We start from the raw sequence: 20,403 nt of genomic DNA, 5'->3' as shown, positions 1-20,403 counted from the left end.
CTGTCTGTTTTGTTTAACTGTAGAGATGGTTGTTTCCCAGCTAGTGATTCTGCCTCCCAGATGAATGCACATCTGGAATGTCTGTGAAATATGTTCCACATCGGGCATGGTAGATAGATTATGTCTGGAACATTCTGACAATGTATCTTTGAAGAAAATTATACCATATCTTTTTAAAAATTAGAAGTGAAAGTGCTTGTTTTCTCCTTAGACTGAGTGGTTTCAAAAGCTAACAATCTTGGTAGAGCCTATTCTGTTGAATAATTTTATCACGTGTTTCAGAATTGTGCTCTGATGTACATGCTTACATGTACATTCATGAAGTCAAAATGCCAAGTAGCATTATTCACTGGCTCTTGACTATAAATCCTTTGTAAGTCATCCCAATTAATTTGCAAGAGATCAGTTCTAATCTTTGCTGTTGAGTGCTTTGTGCTTTATGTTAGCTAAGGTGTTTGCATTGGAATTACTCCATTTACTGTGGTTTATGCAACTTCTGCATTAATTACAATTACCTCTCTTTTACTATATTAATAAATGTGATACATGTACATTTCAGTTGACTTTAAAATATCTGAAATCTTTGTGATAGAGAATAGCTTAATTTAGTAAGTCATTTTATGCTTTCGGGTTATCATTGCATATGAGTTTGTGTAACATCAGTCAACAAACCTGATCAGAATTCCTTACTACTAGGGAAAAAAGAAAAAGACATAGGCCTGTGAAAATTACATGTGTTTGTCTTTATGCTTTTATTTCTCCTTTCATGCTCTGTTTGCTGAGATGTATAACCTTGGCAATAGAGGTCTGTTATCACAGTGATAGTAGTAACTGGAAAGAAGTCAAAAATCTAACAATTCCACATACATGTAGTCTGGTGTTTAAATCTTACTCTCATGGGTTGACATAATGCTCACAAAAAACTCGGTAAAGCAAATGTTATCAATGTTATTAAGTTTTTAAAGATGATGCACACATTGAAACAGTGATTTCAAAGAAAAAAATCACAGAGAAAAGAAAGACATGGTTGAGCCAATATGTGACTGTTGCTTTTCTGAGTCGACTATTGCTATTTTTCAATATTTTTATTTTTATTTAAGATTTATTTTATTTTTATTAGAAAGTGAGATATATAGAGAGGAGGAGAACAGAGAGAAAGATCATTCCGTCTGATGATTCACTTCCCAAGTGACTGCAATGGTTGGAGCTTCGCTGATTCGTAGCCAGGAGCCAGAAACCTCCTCTGGGTCTCCCATGTGGGTGCAGGGTCCCAAAGCTTTGGGCCTTCCTTGACTGCTTTCTCAGTTCACTAGCAGGGAGCTGGATGGGAAGTGGGGCTGCTGGGATTAGAACCCGTGCCCATATGGGATTCTAGGTGTGCAAGGTGAGAACTTTAGCTGCTAGGCTTTCATGCTGGACCCAGTACTATATTTAAAAAAATATGTCACGTATTAAATGTTTGATTTCTGTTCACTTTTATGGGAAACCACCAGTCTAGTGGACAGAGCACATACTTCAGAGTTTTATGACTCACTTTTTGAATCAAGCATCTGTGATCTTAACAATGGTACTTTGACTTTCACTGAATCACTAACTGTTCCTGACTAACTTCCCCTGATTTGTGGATGAATCATAACATCTAGATTGCAATTTTATTATAATAAACCTGACACATTTATATTACAGAATCTTTGTTTATCAATGTTGTAGCTGTTTTAAAATATAATTGGTATCGCTCCGAAAACCCCTCATAGCAAACAAGCAATCATACAAACTAAAAAAACCTAAAATAAATAGACAAACAACAAAAAGTAGAGCTTGGAATCTGACAGGAAAGAGCTGGAGTGGATTGGCTCATGCCTCGCTTGGTGGGACACAAAGATTAGTCACTCCTCACCATGGTGTTGAGGATTTTCCTGCACACCCCACCCAAAAAAAAATGTTCTGCACCTTAAATGTCGACAAATGTCTTGTTAGAGTTACAAGCCAGTCTAGATTATCCTAAAATCTGCCAAGATCAGCAAAATTATACTTCAACACAACAAATGGCTAAATACTAAAATGAAATAGACACGAGACAGCTGAATGGTACCTTATAGCCATTTTAAGGTATATAGCAGCCGGTCCTGTATATAAACTAAAATTGAAATGTCAACAAGCCAATCAGAGGTTGTGGTTAAGAACTTGCTTTTTTTTTTTTTTTTTTAACATACTGGTTACTCAAAACCATGTGAAATCCATAATGTTGCAAATTGCTGTTGATGTTATATTGGGACTCTTAATTGACTGGGATGATATTCTATCAGCTCTAACTTCGGACCAGAAATGGTCTCCCCAAGAAACTGTTCAACCCATCTGGACAACAAGTAGCTGGACTCTATGCTTGGTATACGTTTGCAAGGAAAGAATCTTGATTGAATTTGAACTGTAATAGTGCATCAAGGTGGAGGAATCCACCAGGGGTGAGGGTCGTGGGGAGGGGTGGGGGGATTCCCAGAGCCTATGAAACTGTCACATAATGCAAAATAATGAATAAAAAAACCTACAAAAATATAATTGGTATCTTAAAACACTACTTGTACTATGTTGAAGTATTTAGTTTCAATAAGTATGAATACGTAATCAAATCATGCTTTTTAAAACAATTTATCACAAATGTGTATGTACTACTAGAGTGTAATGTTTCTGAAATTTTAGTATGTAGCAGAATCATGTGGGTGACCTGTTAAAATATAAATTTTTCCAAAATTGGTTTATTATTAAGTATATTGGATTAACATGTAAGAGTTTGCATTTATACTAAATTCTTGGGTGATGCAGAAATTGCTGTTTTAAGGATCATAGTGTAAGAATCAATGTTACAGAGGAAAATCTCAAATAAAATAGAATATGATAACACAAAACCTTCACATGCAAATAAAAGGCTATGCCAAGGTATGCCTGTGTGTGAGCTTTTTTTTACTTTCTGGGACCACAAGTTAGTGTACAATCAACTTTATTATTATTTTAAAGATTCATTTTATTTTTTATTGGAAAAGCATATATAGAGAGAGGAGTAGAGATGGAGAGGAAGATCTTCTATCTGTTGATTCACTTCCCAAGTGGCCGCATGGCTAGAGCTGAACCTATCCGTATCCAGGAGCCCGGAGACTCCTCCAGGTCTCCTACACAGGTGCAGGGTCCTAAAGCTGTGGGCTTTCCTTGACTTTTTTTTTTTCAGGCCGCAAGCAGGGAGCTGGATGGGAAGTGGGGCTGCCTGGATTAGAATCAGCACCCATATGGGGTCCTGGCATGTGCAAGGTGAGGATTTTAACTGCTAGGCGATTGTGCCAGGCCCCACAATCAACTTTAATTATTTTGTTCTCTAACCCTAGAATCAGCCACTTTTCTAATTATCACTAATTTTTAGTGAAAGATGGTATCAAAATCTTGAACTGATGATTAGGTATGCTCATGGTAAATGAGGAATCATGTCTTTTATAGCATCTTATCTGACAAAGCCATATACACACATAAGTGTGAGTGTACACATTAACATACGTGAGTACATGTTCCCGTAGGCTTATCTAATGAAAGACTAAATGGTTTATGAAGGAAAATTTATTTTGTCACAATTCTGGTAGACGAAAGTGTGAGATTAGGGTTCCAACATATTCATTGATGAGAGTTCTCTTCCTAGCTTATGGATGTGTAAGCTGTGGAACATACCAACCTTCTTGCTATGCCCTAATAGGACTATTTCTCAACACACACACACACAGACGTGTGTGTGTGTGTGTGTGTGTGTGTGTGTGTGTATATATATATAGAGAGAGAGAGGATTGCTTTTTTTCATCCTCCTATAGGATCAGTAATCTCATTATTGATGAATCTCATAATTACTTTTCAAATTTGCAAATTACATTTACAAATACCACCGGTTGGGTCCTGCACGGTGGCCTAGTTGCTAAAGTTCTTGCCTTGAACGTGGCGTGATCCCATATGGGCCCCAATTCTAATCCTGGTAGCCCTGCTTCCCATCCAGCAGCCTGCTTGTGGTCTGGGAAAGTAGCCATGGATGGCCCAAACCTTGGGGACCCTGCACCTGCATGGGAGACCTGAAAGAATCTCCAGCCTCCAGGCATTGGATCAGTGAAGCTCTGGCCATTGCAGTGACTTGGGGAGTGAACCATCGAAGGGAAGGTCTTTCTCTCTGTCTGTAGTCCTCCCTGTATATCTGACTTTGCAATACAAAAGAAAATAAACGTAAAAAAACCCCAGATACCACCAATTTAGGGTTTAGGTCTCTAGCATCTGGATTTCAGTGGCAGAGGTATTCTGCTCATAGCATCCAACCATGAGAATGCATATTAGAAATATGGGAAAACCTTGGGAGAGAGAGAGTTGGATGAAGTCTAATTTATTTATATGAGACAATTAAGCAGAGACTCTGTGTGTGAAACTATGTGACAGCTTAGAAAGGTCTCTATAGTAGTTCAGTTGATTGCTTGAAATGTGTGCCAGAAGCTAGCCATGATATGAGTTTGTCAAGGGAACCTCATATATATTTGAGGAGCTATATGGTTTCTCTGTCAGATGGACCAGACTTTAAAATGGGAACTGTAGTCACTAAAATGGGAAACTAAGTACAGTGGGCATAATTGAATCTCAAGATAGCAAGAGTTAAGTGAAAGCACTCAACATTCAAAGGCAAAATGTGTTTGTGTAATTCCTAAAATGGTAAGCTGAGGCCTGGCAGTAGTCATCATAATCTGACTCAAGCAGGTGTATGGCCTTGGCTAGTTGATCATACTGTTCCTGGAAGTTGAATAGATATAAAACATACTAAATTCTTAACTGTATAAGCAGAACTGCTCTATGTCAAGTGAACAAAAGTCCAATTTGTATCATAACAGAATAACAGAGAGTCATGGCTTCTCTCCACGAAGTCACAAATGTTTGCAAGTTAACAGTTTCAGATCTCTTAAAAGAAAGAGAAACTAGGCTCTTTTGAAGAAGGACCTGGTAAAAAACCAAAAATTTATGCTGATCAAATTCTTTCCAGCTTTCCTCAGAGGGACTTATGTCCTTTTACTGAAGTAGCTGTGCATTAGGAAAGAGAAATAATCGAATCTTTCAGGAGCTAGTGGATGCTTGCTCTACATGGATGTTAATTAGAAGAGATGTAGAATGTTACTATGCTCCATCAGGTAGAGCTTATGGAGTGCAAACCATCAATACAATTTTAGCTCTGATCACCACCTTGAAGTGACCCTAATTTGTCCTCAGCCTGTGGGTATTTCCCTACTAAACAATTAGAATGTGTACACACACACACACACACACACACACACACATCTGCTTGGAGAATGCCCTTGCAGTTTCTGTCAGCTATAAGAATATTTTTGAAGTGCAAAGTACTAGAACTGTTTCTGGTTAGTGAAGCTTTATACCAAAAATGAAATACCACATTTCTGGAGCGGTGGTAGAATGGAACCAACATCAAAGACGAGAAAGTTGCAGGGATGATGATTACCACAAGATATCTGATTTGCCTGGTAAATTAACAGGTCTCAGAAAATGACAGTGGATTTGCTTAAACATAATTAAATGGTGACTCCAGTGGTTCCTGCTGTACTGGATATGGCCTCAATGCTTAAGCAAATTAACATATTCACTAATACCTTATAGCCATTTCTTAGTTGAGTTGTCAACTATGATGAAGATATTTCTGTCACTCATAAGGCTCAACAAATGATAAATTCACTGGTGGAGGATATACATAATAAAGCAGATAGAATGATGCATCCTGTGGATATCTGTTGCCTCTGCCCAGCCACCCCTGTCATCACCTAATTGCTTGATGAACGAAGTGACCATATTGGCAGGGAATGAGGTTATGTAACATGAACTTTCATTCACCAAAGTTGATCTGGCTATAGTTATCAGCAGGAAATAAAATCAGATATGTGCTTTAAAACCCTCAGTATATGAGTTATTAGCAGTTGATAATTTATCTCGTCTCCTCAAGGAAATTAAAAAACCTGTGATCCAGTGTCATTTGCAAGAGCTCTGTGGACTGCCAAAATGCAGAAAATTCCACGGAGTAAACGAAAATCGCATGTGGAGGCAACAATAAAGAAACAAACACTATTTTCCCCAATGATGAATCACTCAACTCTTCATGGTGGTGTAAAACAATAGTCAAAGTGCATGTGTGTGTTGGCTATTAGGATTCAGACAGTGGGTCTGAATGCTGCCATTGTTTTGCAATCTCGAGAATACGCTTTAACCAAGCCAGTTTTCAACTAAACATGGCCAGTATTGAGACCTGTTAACTATCAAGTGTGGCTAACATAAGCTCTGTTGGTATAAGCCATCACCAACTAAATAAAGTAGTGAGACACAGGATCCATGTGATGGGGCAAAGAAGAGGGCCCATTGTATGCCAGTGCATACATACATACACACTCATGTACACACATTTTAGTTCACAATCTGACAACTTGTTAGCAACATAAACCATATCAATGTTGATGACATTAAACTATTTTCAGCAAGCCCTGCTGCCCCGATACTTATGTGATCAAAGTCTTGGAATGTTAAGAGTCAACTTCTTTTAACTGAAGTTTTCAGATTGCTCTATTCTTGAAGCCGAGTCACAGAAGCTGGCTTCACTGTTTATAGCTGTGCATTTATTATGGCCCTCTGACATAGGGATATTTTCAAACCAACTCCTGGGCCCAACATTGCCACCAAATTTAAAAAGAGCCTTAACTTTGTGGTAATGTGTTGCACCAAATACCCACGATCCACATCAAGCCCAGTGAGTACCCACTTGGACCAACGACCCTCATCCTATAGTCTAAATGACATCATCTCAGTCTAAGACCTTGCTGTTGTAGATGCCTTACACCTTAAATACTAGCTCACCTCAGATTTGCAAACATCAGTCTCAGCCACACCTCCGTGCTGCTTCACCCAAGGCTGTGGTAAATTGGATATTAAGCCTTCAATACTTTTATTCTTTTGTGTAGGACATTCTCTGATTTCACGTCTCCAGTGTTTTTATGATGATTTGCTCTCCTACTTCTGACCTTTCATATTCTTGACTGAACTATACATTCATCTTCTCCAGTGATGTAAATGGCCCAGCAATGTAACTCAGAGAATACAGGAAAATGTTACTTTCACCAAAAACATAACATACTTTATATTTTTGTAAAGATTTATCTGTATTATTTTTTATTCAAAAGAGTTATAGAGAGAGACATTCCATCCATTGGTTCACTCCACAGATGACCGCAACGGCCAGAGCTAAGTGAATTTGAAACCAGGAGCCAGTAGCTTCCTTCTACCTGGGTGCAAGGGCCCAATTACTTGGGGAAGTTTTTATTTCTTTACCAGGCTAAAAGCAGGGAGCAGATTGATTGTGGAACAGCTGGAACTAGCACCAGTGCTTTTTTGGAATGCCAGTGCCCCAGGAGAAAGCTTTGCTTGCAATGTGACTGTGCTATCCCTCAAAATATAACATACTTTTAACAGCAGTTAAAACTATAGTAAAGCATGTTAGAAACTTCAGACCTTTAATTAAGGTTGTTTATATTCATTAATAACATATAAATGGGAAGCATATAACCATCTTATAAAGGACTCCTTTAGTTGCTACTTATCTCTTTTTGCCTTCAAGAAACATGCTTTCAGTACTAGTTAGGTTATTCTATACTGTGCTTTCTTGGTGTCTTTTCTACTATTCAAGTGTTTCAAGTACTTCAAGTGATTTATCTCAATACTGATTGTCAAGATAGTAAGGGATAAATTTGGAGTATAATTGTTTTTGTTTGTTTTAAGGTTATCTTGACCCAGAAGCTGGTCAGCAGTTGATCTTTTCTCCTTGTTAAGCAACCTGTTGAATGTATACCCAAACAACTTGGACCGTGGCTGATCATCTGTGTACCTGTCATAATTGCCTTCTTGGCTAGTACCAGATAATTTTCAAAAGCCACTTTGCACATGTGCCTGCAAAATTTCCCAAATTAAGCAATCCATAGAGAGCTCATGAAAGCTAGCCCCTACCCCCCGCAATGGCCATACTTATTCTACTCCCTATACTGTTCCTGCTTGTAGTTACTCCGTCCTCTGGTGCTGCCTTCTGTTTAGTGTTTCCTGGCAACCTTCTCTTGTTTTGGATCATGGGCAATAATGAATTCTGTCTTGTCTCTCTCAATGCAATGATTTGTGTCCTGCCATTTAAAGAAACTACAGCTTTTAGAAATAACTCACAGGCTTTCAAATCAACTCTGAGGCATGGCACATTAAGTCTTCTTGTCTGTACCCAATGCTGAAGTTGTAATTCTTGTTAGTGAAACTCACATCTGTTTTTCTGCTGTTGACAAATGAGAAATGAAGGGATTTCTGGGGGAAAAGAGGAGTAAAGTGAGTGTTAGCTAACAAAAGATCTGAGGGCAACAGATTATTGACTAAACAGTCCGCTTGGGAAGTATATAAATACCAAAGTTCTGATTTCCCCCATGTGCTAGGCAGAGTAAGGTTTTGTTAATTAGTGTGCCATGTCCTTAACCCAGAAAACTCTAACTAGATGCAGATATTGATATTCATTAATGTTTCTTAGCAAGTTCAAACTTGGTGACAAGCAAACAAACTCCAATTGATTTAGTGAAGCTAGTTCTGGAAAACATGTATGCAACTATCAGATGTACTGGATCATATACAAGGAACATGACAATAACTACTGAAAAATGGCTGAAAATCATCGAAGCCAAATGTAGGATGCTTTCTGAGAAGCAGAAATGACTGATTGTCATAGGGTGATATTTATTTTCAGTCTAGTATGTCTCTTAGTCATCTTCCCATACAGTGATCACATTTTGCAACACTGTTTGTATTTAGGAAGGATCTATATTGTGTGTTTGCATAGGAAAGCTATGAAAAATTATGCATTCTGCTCTTTCATCTAGGCAGGGATGAAGGTTATGTCTACACTAAGCACTCTTTTGTTTCCACTGTTGTTCAGTACATGGTAATCTTGACTCTGCTGTTGATTGCAATATCTAACTTACCCAGAATTCTCTATCAGATTGCTCTCCACCAAGCTTGAATCCTTGACCACGTATGTTGGATTGTTAAAACATGAGTGTGGGCACAGACACACAGACACACACATACACACACACACACACAGGAAATATATCTATTGTATCAATTCTGTGACTGTTAAGGCAAATAACCTTATTCTAAGTAATACACAAACTCAATCAGGATACCTTGCCATAATGAATCTAAAATATGTGACGATGCTTTATATTTTGAATGACAGTGAACCAAGAAAAATAAATAAAGCAAGCATTTATGATGCTGTGGAATGTTGTTGTTTGCACTAAGGCGAAGGTGGTCATATGCCTAGTGGACTTAAAGATTGAGGCAATATGGCTGTGAAGAGGTAATATTGGCTAATATTAATTGGCTTTAGCAAGATATTGCAAGAAAGCTGTGAGTTCTGAAGCAAAAATTATTTGCTTTTTAAATGAAGATCACTAAAAAGGGAAGAAAATTTGGAGATCAAAGAGCTTCACAAAATTGGGGTTAGCTCTTCCTTCTGGACTGTAAGGAATTTTTGGAGCAGAGAGTCCCATAAGACTTTCAATTATATAGATAAATGCAAACTGTTTGCAGATGTCAGAATATAAGAAGTACCAATCTGTCTAAAATGGTAGTTTCCATTAAGTGAGAATGTGGTAAGGAAATACACTACTTGGAAGTGAAAAAAATATTAAATCAAAATATTAAATTAAATATCTTCATCAATACAAAGTCCAGGGCACATAGTAATATACTCTGTGCCATGACCTGGGTAGGACTCAAATACTAAATTTAATATTTACTAACAGTGTTATAATTCTATAATCTAATTTTCTATTCCAGTATTATTTGGGTATGCAGCTTCTTTTGTACTTTTCCCATAATTTTTTTTTGTAACAACTATTAGCTTTCTTCTCTGTGTTTCCTGTTAGACTTGTAAGATCTTTGAAAAAAATAAACTAACTGTATCTTCATTCTTCAATGTGCCCTCAATGTTTGTGTTAATGCCTGACACATAATTAGTTTCCCATCAATATGTTTTGAATGAATGATTAATGATGGGTGGATACAGGCATAGAGTAAGCTTCAAAAACATCTTTTGATTGTAATGATTCAACTTTCCATTTTCGTATTTGGTTAGCTAAAAATATATCAGATTTTCCATATGAATTTCCTTCAAATAATGTCATGTTACAAAATAGAATATGCCAAGAAAATTGCCACACTGCTAATTAGTAAAAGTCTCTTCAGCAGCACACACACAAAGTATCACCCTATTGTAAATAACTCATTTACAATTCTTCTTTCTGATTCATTATTGCCAATCTTCTGATGTGAAAGGTTTTATTTGATTAGAGGAGGAAGTAGATTTTATGTGACAATACAATGGTTTGCAGCAGACTTCTTTCCCTAAAAGTACTGTGCCACCGTGTTTTAGGTCCAATTATAACTTTCACTGAAATAGTAAAAGAAATTAGGAAATATTAGCAAAAATGTAAAGGAAAATGAGACTCCAAAGTTTGAGTTAAGTTTTAAAAGTCATATCTTTTTAAGATTTATCCTTAACAATGATGTTTCTTTGAGGCTAGATCTGTAAATGATATATGTGTCTTGAATCCTTTCAGATGAAATGAAAAGCTTGGCTCATTTTAGAAGTGTTCTTATAGTCAAGGTAATATGATATCTAGTTTGTTAATTTGTACTATGTAATTCCCATTGGCATATCCTCTTCCCAAGGAAGCTTGCAGTTCAAATGAGTCTGTTAGGATAAGTGTGTGGTTTATGTAAACAAACTTGATAGAAATACATCTGTGATACTGAAAAAAATGATTCTTTAGTATGGATTGGAAGCTAATTGAAAAAATGTTTTATATGGAAGCACGATATTCTTAAGTGATCATATTTAGAGTGGCAGACAAATTGCAAAGTAATTTTCAATGTGCAATATGGTATAACTTCTCACTTAAAGATCTTAATGTATGAAATGAGTTTGATAACTGCTCATGAAGACACACAACCTGTGCACACTTTTAGTAATAAAGTGATCAGTTTCTCCACATGCAGGTGGTCTAGGGTTAATGCATAATAATTTATGTGAGTGCTATTCTTTGTTTAATCTATTTCATGCCAATGTTTATGCTACTGGATTCACTTCAGAAGAGGCAACCTCTCATTAAAACAAAACAAAACAAAACAAAACAAAACAAAAAAATGAAAGTGAAAACATTGATGTCTGAATGCTAGTTTTTATAAACAATTTATCTATTAAGACATTTTTATTGGATTCCCCGATCATTAATGCCACATTAATCGAATCAGTTAAGCTGCTATGCTAGTTTCTTTAAATGTAAAAGATGAGAAACATTAACTTTATCAAGAAGACTATTTATTAAAGATTTTCAGAAACAGAAAAAAAGATTTTAATAATGTTGTTAGACAAGTGTTTATTTGATTTGCCGAAGTTATTAGTTTTTTCCTTTTTTTTAAGTTTTTTTGTTTGATTTGGCAAAATCAAATGTTTATTTTTTTTATATATGAAACAGTCCTTGGAACTAAAATGACCAAGTGTTAATGTTACCCACAATTTGTAAATAAATTGCTTTATTAATTTGGAATCATTGGCAATATGAAGCTCAAGTGTTTGGTTCCTAGACTTATGAATTTCTTAAATTGCTGTGAAAATAATTTAAGTATCTCTACTATTAAGTCTTGTCAATATTTTTTTTATTAAGCAGAACCTTTAAAAGGCACTAGTAATTTCTTTAGCACCATATCATAAAATCAAAACCATTTAACCACCATTCCAACCCCCTGTTTTCCAAATAGGGATATAATCTTACGTTAAAGAAGAGGCTGGATAAAATGATAGATAACTTGAGAAAGAGAGGGGAAGAAGAAACTTATTAGGACTCAGAGAGAATAGTTAATTCCAAGTGACATTTGTGGCACAGGAAGATTGAGAGTGTCCTAGCACAAATAGAATAGGTGTCAGAAAAAAAGAGAAGTTTCTTAACTTTATGGTGATGAAGGAATACTTTCCAAGACAGGAAGTAAGAAGAGAATGGGAAATGGCATGAATTGATTTCAGCAGCCGGTTCCTAACTGTGATTGACAGGACAATTTAGATTCTACATAGATAGGATCCCAGAAATCCAAGGTAGACATCGGCGTTTGATTATATTGCTTTTTGTGGTTTTTTTTGTGTGTGTGTGTTTTGGTTAAATTGTGGAACATTCTTCCCTTATTTCCTCCAACAAAGTCTTTTCAATAAGACTAGAATTAGTTTTGCTTTGCTTAACACATAGCTAGTATATAAATATTACTTATAAGAGTAGATGTTTTGTCCTTATTTGGAGTTATGTAGTGAAAACAATACTAAAGTGGAATCAAGAAACTTTCAACTACTGACTAATTGACTTCTTAATCTTTCCAGAGCAGAATTTTCTTCATGTGTGAATAATATACTTCATATTGAAGATTTTTCAACAAGTTTTTGTTGAAATGAATTGAGCCAAGTACCTAAAGTCTCAAAGCTGGATTTTATTTTTAGAGTTCTTTCTGTTTCAAAATTATCTGATTATTAGTTTATTTAATGCTTGAGATATACTTTAATTAAGCACATTTCTACTTTGCATTTTGTACTTCTGCATTAGCTATAGACTGCTAGCCTGAGTATACTCTTTCAGCAACAAGTGCCCAGCAACCCTGTCCTCTGGTTCCTGTTGGGTTCAGGACATTTACTTGAGAGAATAAAGCTTATTGCGATAGTCATCTTTATTCATTCACTTAACTGGGTACACTTTTACTCCTGAAATTGCTAAGGTAATAATTGTCATAAGATGGACATGCATAGATTCTGCCATGGTGCTACATCGAGATTGGTACATGGGTTTTGCCTTTGCTGTTTAATGATTATCTATACTAATCCTATTTCTCTTAAAAATTTTCAGGATGTGAACAGCTGTGCTTGTGCCACATGAGACAGGATTACACACACTACCATTAGTTTATGTTCTGTGTCCATTGCTTGCTTTTAAATTTGCAGTGCATAGGAATAGAGTAAGAGAGCCAAAATAAATTGCGTAATTAAGAGCCTTTGTCTGAAAGAAGGATTATGCAAGCTATTACCCTTATCATTAGCCAGGTTTTCTCAACTACTTGTTTTTGCAAAACTTTATTGGAATGTAACCATGTCCACTTATGGAATATTGTCCATTGCCCACAAATTTTGAAAGAATTACTCTCTGGTACTTTAAGAAAATACTTGTTATATCTGATAGGCTTAATTGCTCAACAAACCTTTTTTTTTTAAGATTTATATATTTTCATTGGAAAGGCAGATATACAGAGGAGAGACAGAGAGAAAGATCTTCCGTCTGATGGTTCACTCCCCAAGTGACCGCAATGGCTGGAGCTGAACCAATCTGAAGCCAGGGGCCAGAAGCTTTTCCAGTTCTTGCACACAGGTGCAGGGTCCCAAGGGTTTGGGCTGTCCATGACTGCTTTCCCAGGCCACAAGCAGAGAGCTGGATGGGAAGCAGGGCCGCCGCGATTAGAACTGGCGCCCATATGTGATCCTGGTGCATGCAAGGCGAGGACATTAACTACAACGCTATCACATCAGGCCCTCAACAAACCTTTTGAAAGATAACAATTTCTCAATTAAGAAAGCCTCTTCAATAGTATGTTATGAATTACAAGGGCAAATTCAGATTATGTAAACCAAATTTTCTTTCTAAACAATAAGCTGAGAGCTTCAATAACCTAATAAGCTTTAAGAAATACAGTACATCCTCTCTTGTTATTCATATAGCCCGGTACCATTAGTTTTTTAACTTAGAAAATGTGGTTGGAACAGAAGAAAAAAAAACAGTGACCGATGGTAGAAAAACAGAGAAACTGTTGAGAAAAAATGGGTGGGAGTTGAGCTCTATAGTCATCAATTAAACCAATTCTGCGATTGCTACATTTAAGGTTGATTTTTTTTTTTTGGTAAGTGTGTTCATGTTATGTGTAAACACAAATTGAAGTTGTAAGTGTATCTTGTGTGGGAAATAGGAGACATGTTCCATCTTATTCCTCCTGCTGAAGGCCCTAGGACAGAGGCTGGGGGGGCCCATGTTATCTCATCAAGCTGCGTTTTAGTCACAGTTGTAAATCTTCACACAAAGTGAAAGGAGGTACTGCAGTTTCCCATCTCTCCATGGGATGACAGAAGCCTTTGTGGAAGCTGCATGGTAGCCCAGCTTCTCTCGCTGCCTAATTCTACTTCATTTCTTTCACTTTCATAGGTAATAGTCATAAGAACACTCTTCATAAATCCCCTGTAGCTTAATCTCTAGCTCAAAACCTATTCTCAAGTGCACTCAACTCGTAAGAGGTTGTACTAGAAATGGTCCATGAAAAAGTGTGCTAAAATGTGAACCGTGAGCTGGATACCCCGCTGGCTGTGTGGGACAGGGGACCTCCAAATTGCTGGTACCTGGTAGAACTCAGTCTTAGTCACAAGGTTGTAAAGGGTTAAAATTTCACCAGCAAAGGATGAAGGTAGAATGCTGGTGGGAGTCAATGTGCTGTCTTGTGAGAAATATTAACTGTATGGAATACCAAATTGGGTGGTTATTGTTTTTTTTATGTAATTATTTTTTAATAATCTTACTTAGTTGATTAGGGAACAAAGTGTCAAGGGCTACAGGGTGAAAGTGGGTAATACCATTGTTTCCACATCAATATCATTTTACCCTGTATCTGGGGTCAGGGAAAAAAAACAAAGGGAAAAGCCCCACCCAACCTCCCACCCATCCCAGATCCCCAACGGGAGGCACGCTCTGAGGGTCCTGCTCGTACAGTTTTGATAGTTCATCAGTTCTGGATTGCTGCCAATCTCTCAGTTCCAATCGCAATGAATCCCATTCAGAATCCACTGGCTGACAGTCTCTTCATGGTTGGGGTTCCAAGATCAGCAGTTCAGTTGGAGGGATCTCCAAAGAAACTTCATCTGAGATGATCCCAGGCCTGATTCTTGTGCGAGTTTGCTAGTACAGAGTCCGACACCGTCCGTCACACCAATCAGCTTATGCTCATGCTGGTCGTTGGGGTTGCTGGGTTCGTTCTGTTTCCAGCCCTGTCTTCCTCGTGAACCAACGGGTGTTGTAGTCCAGTTCGATCCTGCCCACTTCATACTCGGTCCTCACGCAAACCGGTTGGACCTGCAGCCTGGTTGGGGCGACTCCCCATAACCCCTACCAGTTCTGCCCCCTACCCTGATTCCCATGCTTGCCAGTATGCACTGCAGGCTTGTCAAGTCTGTCCCACATCCCGTTTAGCTCTTGCACGTGTCGATGGGCATTGAAGCCCAGCTCAACCCAACCAACCTACTATCCAGCCCACACACCTACTGGCAGGTGCCCTTCTGTACAGTCATCCCTGCCCCTGTCCTGGTGATCGTGCTGGGTGGTTATTGTTAGTCTCCAGTGATACTCTGTGACAAGTTAAGGAATTACGTAGAATAATTGAATTTCAAAAGCCAGACATGAAGTTCAGAAGATTTCCTTGATAGCATAACCAGAGAACTTCATTTTTGAGAGCTAAAACAGAAAGTTAAGGTACAGGTCTAGGCTCAGACTGTAAGTGAAGCAAAATAGAAAATGCAGTACTGATATAAATACAGTTACATAAAATTTTATTTAATGCCTTTGTCATACCAGTGGTTAAGAGTGCTGTACTTCTGTAGCTTTAATGACCTGTGATTACTTTAAAATTTGCTGTGTACGAGTGAAATGCAAAAAAAAGAGTAGTAGAAATCAAAAGAAGGTTAAGCTAGACTTTTCCATCAAATAATCAGTTTTAAACTCCTAGGTTCCTTGGTTTGTGGAACTGGTCCACGCATCACTATTTATAATTCCAAATCTCTCCTTACCCCCAAAAGTTGAACTCCACTAACAGATTTTCTGATAGCTCATTTTCTGGACACTAAGCTAATCAATTACTATTGAATTATTGCATAACATAAATTAGGGGCGGGGTTGTCTGCCAAAGAAGCTGCAGAGTCTGTGAATGTGTGTAGGTACAAGTTGGACTGCATTAATGGCACTGGATTCTGTTGCTGTTAGATTGCAGGAGGTGGAGAACAGAAGTAGATGAGGGAAATTTAATGGAGTTCAAAACAGCATAGGAGTATGCAGGATTTTAAAATCTGCACACATAGAAGCTTGGTGCAGATTAATTGGATGATTCTTAGAAGTATAGTAAAAGCAGTGTTCCTCAATAAGTGTGGTGTAATGACAAAATTATTCTGGCACATGGTAAAAATATAAGGAATAAGGGCTTGAAGATAGAACAACTGTTGGAGTAAAGCACTCTATAAGGTCACAGGCTCTCAGGTGTTTACAGGAGAGTTTTTAGGACAAAATACTTACCAATGAAGTAAAGGACCTGTTAGTGAAAGTGACATTGGATTTACAAAGAAGTCCTGCTGTGTCTCTCCTTTATGAACCAGTAGTAATAGGAAATGGCTTTTGAAACTGGATATAGTATATAATATACTGAAACAACAAAATCAAGATCAGCACATACCACCAGAAGTAAGGTTCAAATTGTAACCAGGAGGGCTTGAAGCATGAAAGATGCAGTAGTGGTGGTCCAGAGAGCATAACAATTTAATAGTTACCGTTGTAGCCCGGGAAGAGGCCAGTTAGAGTGCTACCATCAACTAACAGAGAATTAGATGGTAAGTCCAGAATATTTTTTGAAACACTCAGGTTTATGATTTTTCACTATTGATAAATGGTAAATGCATTACTTCCCAATGCTTTCTGAAAGAAGATTAGAAACAGTTTATATTCAGTTGAAATTCTGGTATATTTTTACATTATTATTATAATACTATATTGATTATTCTGTTTTGTCACAGCACTGTATGAAAAACACTCTATGGAACTTTACCTGGGCTTATTAACTCTCATGCTGTACTCACTAAACTGGATGAAATGTAATTAGTATGTCACTGGCCTTAGAAAACTATACTGTACATGGTACATGGCAGATAAACCCTACCAAGGTTAATGGTTCTGCTACATTATCATAACTTGGGAGTGTCTAGTGGTCTGAAGAATTGTTGCCTATTACCATCGTTTACATCTGTTCCTATAAAATATGAAACACGACAGCTGGTATTAGTAGCCATTATTAGTGTCTGTAAGCAGTGTGGTTTGGCTTAAAGTGAATGCTAATTTTTGGAAAAAAAAATAGAAGATTTTCCACTATTTTTGTGGGAAAGTAACTGTGCCGTGATATTTTAAAAGACTTTGGGAGCGAATCATACTTAACTACTCAAATACCTTAAAATCTAGCAGTTATTTCCATGGGTGTACTTTTAAATGTATGGACGGGGGAGGTACACGAGCATGTCCAATCAATTGCATTTCAATAGCCAAAATTGGGAGGAAAAGCAAATAGCCAGGAGTAAGAAAATGAGTTAATTACTTGTAATACAGCTATGAAATGAGTGATGTTAAGATTAAAAGAACAGTTTCACTCATATGAATGAAATTTAGTGATGCAATTTTCAGTTTTAGATGATTTTGACTATAATAGCTTCACAATACAAAGTTTAATATACTTCTAGACTGTGTAATTTTTCCAGATATAAAGTTATATAGACACACACGTGAAGAATAAAAGAAGTAAGAAATAACAATAAATCAGAAATATTGGAGAGGTGGAAATACATAGGAGAGAAGAGGAATCCTTCAGTAGGGTTATTTATTTTTAACATATAGCTCTTTGCTTACATGTTAGGTTCACAAATATTCATTATGTAGCCAAAAACACATCTGTCAAATTTATTAGTTTTCTTGCAGTGAAATCAGTTACAACAAATTTGGCAACTTAGAACTACAACCATGTTTTACTTCATAGTTATTTAGAATCAGAAGTTTGAACACACTTGGCTGAGTTTTCTAATCAGGATACAGCAGTGATAAAATTGTTCTGTCTTTTAGGTTGAGATCTTCTGTGTAGATACTTCAAAAACAATGTTTCAGATATTTTTTTTTTTTGCTATTGGCATGATTCACCTCTTTGAGGCCATGGATTGAGGTTCCCATTTCCTTGTTCCATATCAGCTGAGGCACATCTCAGTTCTTCAACACTCTATTCCTGGTTTTCTGGTACCTACTTCTTGAACTTATCAAAACCATGTTGACTTTTACATATTGACTTAGTTCACTGAGCATGATGGTTTCTAGCTTGGACTGTTTGGTTGCAAATGGTAGAATTTCATTCTTTTTAATTGCTGAGTAGTATTCCATGGAATAAATGTACCATGGTTTCTTTATCCTCTCATCTTTGATGTTCTTCTAAATTGTTTCCATTCCTTTGCTGTTATAGAATGTTCTGCTATAATGCTAGGATTACAGATCCGTTTCTCATATGCAGTTTATATTTCTTTTGAATATATCCCCAGCAGTGGGATAGCTGGGTCATATGGCAGGTCTATGTTTAATTTTTTTCTTTAAAGATTTATTTATTTTTAATGGAAAAGCAAATATGCAGAGAGCAAGAGAGACAGAGAGGAAAATCTTCCGTCTAATGATTTGCTCCCCAAGTAACTGTAATGTCTGGTGCTGCACCAATCCAAAGCCAGGAGCCAGAAACTTCCTCCAGGTCTCCCACGCGGGTGCAGGCTCCTAAAGCTTTGGGCCGTCCTCAACTGCTTTCCCAGGCCACAAGCAGGAAGCTGAATGGGAAGTGGAGCTGCCAGGACTACAACTGGCACCCATATGGGATCCCAGGCACGTTCAAGGCAAGGACTTCAGCCACTATGCCACCGCACCAGCCACTATTTTTAGTTTTCTTAACACTGCATGCTGATTTCCATAGGGGTTGTACTAGTTTGCACTCCCACCAACACTGACGGATGATAGCATTCTTCCCGCATCCTTACCTGCAGGTGTTTTTCGTGAAGTTCTGAATGTAGGCTGATCTCTCTGGAAATGGGTAGAAACTCACTGTGGTTTTAATTTGTATTTCTCCATCAGCTAGGAAGTGTGAACATTTTTTCATGTATCTATTAGCCATTTGAATTTGTTCTTTTGAGAAATATCTGTTCATTTCCTTCACCCATTTCTTCACAGAGTTTTTTGTGTTGTTGTCCTTGAATTTCTGAAGCTGTTTGTAAATCTTGGATATTAGTCAGTCCCCTATCAGTTATGTAGCATGCAAAGATTTTCTCCCATTCTGTTTGTTGCTTCTTCACTTTGTTGATCGTCTCCTTTGCTATACAGAGCTTTTTAGTTTGATGTAGTTCTATTTGTTTAATTTGGCTTTGACTGCCTGTGCTTCTGTTGACTTTTATAAGAAGTCTTTCCCAAATACCGTATGTTCTTTCTGATATAAGGCAACCTTCATGCAAAACACAAAATTAATAGCCTTTTCAATGCTGTTTTTGCTACATCTCATGTGTTTTGATATTTTTGTTTTTATTTTAATTTCTTCAAAATAGTTTTTTTTTCTCTTGTTAAATTCTTCACTGACTCATAGGTCATACTCTATAATCATTTTCTCAAAGAAGGTTTTCATATGCTTTATTTCTTCAGTGACACATTGGCCTTTAGTAGCATGTTATTTTGTGAGGAGTAAGATGGGTAATAGAGCAGTTAGGATTTCTGGTCCCTGGTGAAGTTACCTTTTAAAATATAAAATTGTGCTTCTCTACATTTTCTACCCTTCCAGAAACACCTTCTCCCCTTTAAGGGGAACCATATCATCTCCCCTCTCTTAGCATCATCAGAAGGGGAGGAGGAAGTTACCTGTCCCACCCTTCTGATATCCTTTAGCTTTTGCTGCCCATTGTGAATGAGTTTTTTCTACCTGAGCTTTGGGTGATTCATGTGAAACCCCTCCCTGACATGCTGCATAAAAGACAAAATTTCCACCACTTCCTTGAGTTTTTCCTTCCTTGGATTCCCCCTCCTGTCAGTTTGGCTTAGATTTGCTTGGGTCTTTCCTCCCTTGAAGCTCCCTCCTGTCACTTTCCCCTTGTTCTATTTATTTAAGCTCTGCTTTGCAAACTACAGTTGTCTCCAAGAAAATTCTTTCATGTGAGACAAGAAACGAGGTTGCTGCCTGCCATGTTTCTCATTAGATTCCTTGCAACAATTTAGCCTCACATTGTTGTGAATTTTCTGTTTCTCTTCCTGTTGTTGATTTTGTTTTATAGCTTTTCATTTAAGAGGATGTACAGTAACTGTGTAATAGAGACTGTCATAACCAGATGTGAAGATACAATGTAGTGTGCATCTCTACTTTCAAATGAAAGATGGA

This window comes from Ochotona princeps, chromosome 15, assembly GCF_030435755.1.
Source record: "Ochotona princeps isolate mOchPri1 chromosome 15, mOchPri1.hap1, whole genome shotgun sequence".
NCBI classification, from domain to species: Eukaryota; Metazoa; Chordata; class Mammalia; order Lagomorpha; family Ochotonidae; genus Ochotona; species Ochotona princeps.
This window is presented reverse-complemented; position numbering follows the sequence as displayed.